The sequence below is a fragment of the Nelumbo nucifera genome, chromosome 2 (assembly GCF_055504915.1).
Source record: "Nelumbo nucifera cultivar China Antique chromosome 2, China Antique-T2T, whole genome shotgun sequence".
NCBI lineage: Eukaryota > Viridiplantae > Streptophyta > Magnoliopsida > Proteales > Nelumbonaceae > Nelumbo > Nelumbo nucifera.
In genome coordinates this window covers 48,015,039-48,021,581 of record NC_142650.1, presented here as the reverse complement: position 1 = coordinate 48,021,581, position 6,543 = coordinate 48,015,039, and positions in this window count along the sequence as shown.

Genomic DNA, 6,543 nt, shown 5'->3' with positions numbered 1-6,543 from the left:
TGTATGTATGTATATTAAATTCACATACATATTTTGCATACTTATATACATAAATATATGTGTACATATTTGCATAAATACATATATATAATTTTAGAGTGGGTACAATGACCAATCCAAGCCCGGCCCCAGGCCCGAGCCCAACCCAAGTTCATCAAATTATAGTATGGGTTGGGCTCAGGTTGGGAAAATCGGGCTTGACCTCGAGCTCGGGCCTTAAGCCCAAATTTTAGGATTGTGCCCGGGTTGACCATAAACTTGGCCCAACCCGTCCAACTTGCACCCCTAGTGAAGGATCCCTTTTATATAGACCTCGAGGTTCGGTTATAGCATGTCCAACATGTTTGGGACGAAAATGTTTACTTGTTTGTTGCTTACAGAGCACACCCACATGGCATCGTAGTTGCCCTATTCTGGTCCCCCACAAAGTAGAGGGGATTAAGTTCATCACTACTAGTTGGGTGTCATGCCCACATACCTCTCAAGGGTGCTAATCGATGTGAACAAATAAGAAGAGATGTGCTATATAGGTCAGAATTATTCTGAGGTAGACATGATCCCTTAGGTTATGGGGTGCCCAGGTTGAAGAGATAGGTTGGTGTTTGGAGAAATCAATGGACATATGTCATGGTCTTGTAATCTGATCTGCCAGTTTGTTCTTAAGAGAGGTCGGAGCTTGCTTGGGCCATATGAGTTGATCTGTCAAGGGGCGTCCAAGCGGGGTCTTGCCACCAAGATTCAAAATATCTCGATATGCCTTTGTGTATTGGAAAAGGCATATAGATACTTAGATACACGTGGATTTATATTTTTTATTAAAAAAGAGTAGAGTAGGTCCCCACTAATGCATTGAATCCCATCAGAACTCCGAAGTTAAGCGTGCTTGGGTGAGAGTAATACTAGGATGGGTGACCTCCTGGGAAGTCCTCGTGTTGCACCCCCAACTTTTAGTCAGTCGTTGAAGCAGAATTGTTTGCTATACATCAAGGCATCCTCCAAGCTCTTCAACAAAGTCGAAGAAACATTTTGATCTACTCGGACTCTCTAGTTGGCTATTCTAGCATTGCAAGGAAAATCTTCTCTTCACTAGTCTCTTTTGGATCTTCTTTAGAGAACTCAGAACTTATTTCAGTCATTTCAGTAATCTTCTTGTATATATATTAATAAAAAGTATAACATCGCAGCTCATCAGGTAGCATGCAGGAGTAAAACTGCCATAAAAGATTATTTTTTGTTAGATACTTATCCTCCTGATGTATCTGATGTAAGGAACTATGTTTCTTGTTCTTTGTGTTAACATAATCTTTCATCTTTCAGAAAAAAAAGATATAATATAATATACTCGATACGAGATGTATCATATCAAAAATTTGAACCATACTTATCACGAGTCCAGATCTCCTACCCATAGAAACTCTGCCCACGTCTACCCACATAACATTGCAGCCACATATGGAGAATATCTCATCCTCCTACATAGTATTATGTAGGGGAGATGTTCCCAATTCACGGGGGTAGTGTGTTGTGGGTAGACGTGGGTGGGTGATCCAGAGTCACTTATCACATGTGATAGCAAGGTGTCATAAAACATCCATCACGTGGCATATCATTATGGGAGGTCCGAATCTCCCCCTATCAGATGTTAAAATCCACTTCACCCAATAATCCAATATCATCATAAAAATTTAAAAATTTTCAAAAAAAAAAAAGCAAGGACGCTTGGCCTTGTCATCTACCATGAAAAATACTGTTTCCTCTTGAGCGATTTTTATATGATTATTTTTGTTTTTTTAAGCCAATTAATTTCAAGTTCAGTTCTTGTACAATTGTATTATTGTACAGTTTTTTTTGAAAGATTAATATTATATTAACACTAAACCAAAAGAATAAATTCCTCTACCCTTGGTATCCCATCTTGATAATCATTAAGAACAAAAGATGTTAAACAGTGAGATTTAGCCAATTGGGATACATTATGGGCGGGGCTATTAAACATTCGGTTTACAAAACAGAAATTTACATTTCGAAAGTTTAACATTAAAGATTTGGTTCTAGACAAAAGCCCTACCGCACAACTTGTTTAGCATCTAAATATATACATACTTCTTGAACATTCCAGACTAGGAGCTCTGATAAAACCTGCATAATAACAAAAAGTTCAGCTTGGATTACTGAAGAGATCTGATTGGTTCTACCTCCAATAATTTTTAAACAGGATAAATTTTTAGAAAGAAGAATGAAACCATAAGTATTAGGACTAGGGAAGATCTGCATTCTGTTGTAGTGCCCTTACAACTTGTTTAGCATCTAAATATATACATGCTTCTTGAACATTCCAGACTAGGAGCTCTGATAAAGCCTGCATAATAACAAAAAGTTCAGCTTGGATTACTGAACAGATCTGATTGGTTCTACCTCGAATAATTTTTAAACAGGATAAATTTTTAGAAAGAAGAATGAAACCATAAGTATACAATGAATCTGAGATTTTCCCTGCATCAGTAAACACTATTAGATCCGTATTATGGTTTATGTTAAGAGGAAATTTATCTGTTGAGTTTCTTATTATTGAAGGAGCAGTAATGTTCAAAAGTCGATTAGAATGGAGGAAAGAATTATTGATTCAGTTAATAAGTTTAATAGGCTGGATTTGCCTATTTCTGAAACATTTTTCATTTCTGGCATACCAAATATAATAACAAGCTTTGGCTATCCAACCCAACATGTTCATAAAAAGAGAGTTATTTGTAGTTTGGTTATATAGTGTTTGTATACATAAAGTCCAAGACCCTTGAAATATATATTGTAAATGAAGGTTCCAAGGGTTATCAAATAAAACCGACTGAGTATAAGGACAATTCATCAACAAATGAGTTGTAGATTCAGCATCCGAATCACAAAGAACACAATTATTTTTATTGTTTTCTTCAAAAATAACTTCTTTAACAGGAGCAAAATCATTAAGAACTCTCCAAAAGAATAATTGGAATCTAGGGGGAATAGCCAACTTCCAAAGCTTTTTAAAGCAGAAACTAAGATCAGGAGGTATATTTGGTATTGAAGTTTGTTGCTTTTTCTTGTAATCTTCTTTTACTGTAAATTTTCCAGAGTTGTGATGAAACCAAATCCAAGAAGTTGTATTGGTAGAAGGAAAGATGGGAGTACTCAAAATCTTTGTCGCTTCATCAAGGGGAAATAAAGAATTTATGATATCAATATTCCACTGGTCGTAGTGGATCAATTGGAAAATATTCAAATTTCTAAGATGGGGAGCTAAAGGAAAAGATACCCAGGAAAACTTATCATTCACTTGAACCCAAGGTCTTTGAGATATTAGAAATGAGGAGTTATCGTTTACCAAGTATCCACACTCGAAAGCCAGCTCAATAAGAGTTGGACCTACTGCTTTTCAATATATAGAGCCTATAGAGGTAGTAGAATAGGGAAAAATATTTTGATGTCTGAGATATTTAGACTTCCAAATCTGGGCCCATAAATTGTTTTGCTCATTGATGAATCTCCAAGCGAATTTCTTAAGGAGTGCTTGAGTAACTAATTTTAGATTTTTAAATCCCAAGCCTCCAAAAGTTTTAGGTAGTATTAAAATATTCCAAGCGCACCAACGATAAAGATGAGTCCTAGTATTAGAAACTCCCCACCAAAAATTTTTAATTAACTTTTCCATTTGATCAATAGTTTTTTTAGGAAACTTGACCAAGGCCATAGCATGGAGAGGAATGGCTTGAAGAACAGATTGAACTAAAACGTTTTCCCTACCTGACTGATTACAATGGCTCTCCAAGCATTCAGTTTAGCTCTCATATTATCTAGAATAAAAGTCAATTGAGCATGTTTATTTCTAGACCAAAAGAGGGGAAGACCCAGATATTTAGAATTGTTGTGCAAGGGTCCTATTTTTAGTTGCCTTCTAATTAAACGTTGGTGCCTAGGATGGATATTTTTACCACAAAAAACTCCAAATTTTTCCATATTAATCAGTTGGCCCGAAGCATTTTGGAAATTATTTAGAATCTGAATAAGATTATTTATCTCCTCCCAGTGAGCTCTCATAAATAACATGACATCATTAGCGAAGAAGATGTGGGAGATTTTAGGAGAGGAAAGAGGTATACCTTGTAATTTCCCTTCCTGTTTTGCCTGACAAAGAAATCTAGAAAGACCCTCCATGGCTAGGATGAATAAATAAGGAGATAAAGGATCTCCTTGTCTTAAACCCCTAAAAGGGTAGAAATGTCCTTCAGAAGTGTCATTAATGAGGACTGAAAAGGACACAATGGAAATACATTCTTTGATTAGAAGATAAAAGTCAGTTGAGAACTCAAGAAGAGAATGGATTTGAAGGAGGAAATTCCATTCTAATCTATCATAGTCTTTAAACATATCTTGCTTCAATCCAATATAGCATGTACCTCATTTTTTTGTGTTTTAAGAAATAGAACATTTCCTTGGTAATGATTGAATTATCAGACATTTGTCGACCTGGTACAAATGCCACTTGGTTTGGAGCAATACATTTGTCCAGGATAGTACGAAGTCTACTAGCTATCCGTTTGGTGATTACTTTATAGATGACATTGCTAAGGCTGATAGGCCGGTAATCTTGGACTTTCGTACAGTCAACCTTCTTAGGGATAAGATAAATAAAAGTATGATTCAAACACTTGAGAAGTTTTTTGTTCTGGAAAAACTTTTGTATTACTAGTACTATATCAGGCCCATTAAATCCCAAAATTCCTTAAATACAATTACTGGCATACCATATGGGCCAGAGAATGTAAGGCTTCCAATACTAAAAAGAGATAACTTGACTTCCTCAATTGAGGGAATAGAAATGAGCATAGAATTTTCTTCCTCAATAATAACTAGAGTGAAAACATGGGATAAATCCTCTAACTCTTGAGGGTCTTGGGTTGAATAAAGATTTGAAAAGTAATCTAAAAAGATCTGAGTTATATCTTCATAAACAATTTTCCAATTGTTTTGACATCTTTGATTCCTTCAATATGGTTTCGCTTCCTTCTAAATAAGGTACTTTTATGAAAAAAATACAGTATTCTTGTCTCCCAATTGTAGCCAAATCTGACGAGAAGTTTGTCTCCAATAACTTTCTAAATACCCATTAATATGTTCATACTCCTTATACAAGTTGTTTAGATTGCCAGGGACTTCCGATCGTTCAACCTATAAGATTTGAGCTTCCAAACTCTTGAGTTTACCTCTTGGTTCTACAAAAGTTTATCTCCTCCAATTAATTAGATTTTTCTTCAAGGAGTCTAATTTTTTAGTCAACCTATAAGCTATATAACCTGTAAAGGAAAGCTTCCAACCATCTTCTATCAATTGTTTATAGGAGCTATCAGTTAACCACATTTCAAAAAACCTAAAGGGTTTTGAGAGGCTGAGGGTGGTAGGGGTTAAGTTTAGAATAAGAGGATAATGGTTTTACCTCTTGGTTCTACAAAAGTTTATCTCCAATTAATTAAATTTTTCTTCAAGGAGTCTAATTTTTTAGTCAACCTATAAGCTATATAACCTATAAAGGAAAGCTTCCAACCATCTTCTATCAATTGTTTACAGGAGCTATCAGTTAACCACATTTCAAAAAACCTAAAGGGTTTTGGGAGGCTGAGGGTGGTAGGGATTAAGTTTAGAATAAGAGGATAATGGTCTAAACCCCATTTTGATCCTAAGGAAAGGATTGCATTAGGGAAGAAAGTCAGCCAGTCTGGTGAAACTACGGCTCTACCAAGAGTTCATTGAATATGGCTTGAGGTTCTTTTATTAGTCTAGGAAATTCCACTTCCCTGAATGCTCATTTCTTACAAATTTTGATCAAGTATAAGATTCCTATACTTTCTAAAAGATAAAACAGAAGTATTAGAAGAAGTTGAAGGTATTAGCAAATCCATAGAGGCAATTAATAAATAAGGTAAAGAAACTTTTTGCAACCTCAAATTCAAATCTAACCAAAATCTATTTGTATGATGTTTAACTGAAAGCCCATAAATGAAACCTAATAACCAAGAGCAAGAAGGTAAATGAATGTTAAGAAAATGTACCTTGAAGACGACGAAACTACAATAACCCCAAAACCCGCTTTCCAAAGAACAACTAAACCGCCGACTCTTCCTTCAAGTGTGATTGTAACATAATTTGAATAATGAAGATTATTTGTTAAAATATTAATTTTATCATTTGGGATTTTTGTCTCACATAAAAAGATAAAATCAGGATTGATGCAATGGACAATATCCCTTAGTCCTTAAACTACCTTGGGGCACCCCTCCCCACGGTTCAACTTAAAATAATCATTGATGAGGATGGGGTTGATAAGGGCCAACCACCTCCGCCCATAGATAGTCAAAGTAACAGTAAAAGAAAATCCACTAGATACTTACTATGTCTGATCCTCTGAGTCATGATTAGGATTGCTGCTTTCCACAAGATCGCTAGTGACAATATGTTCATTTAAATTAGCAGGCCCAGAGGATTCAGGCCTATCATAACTAGGAAGGTCCGGGA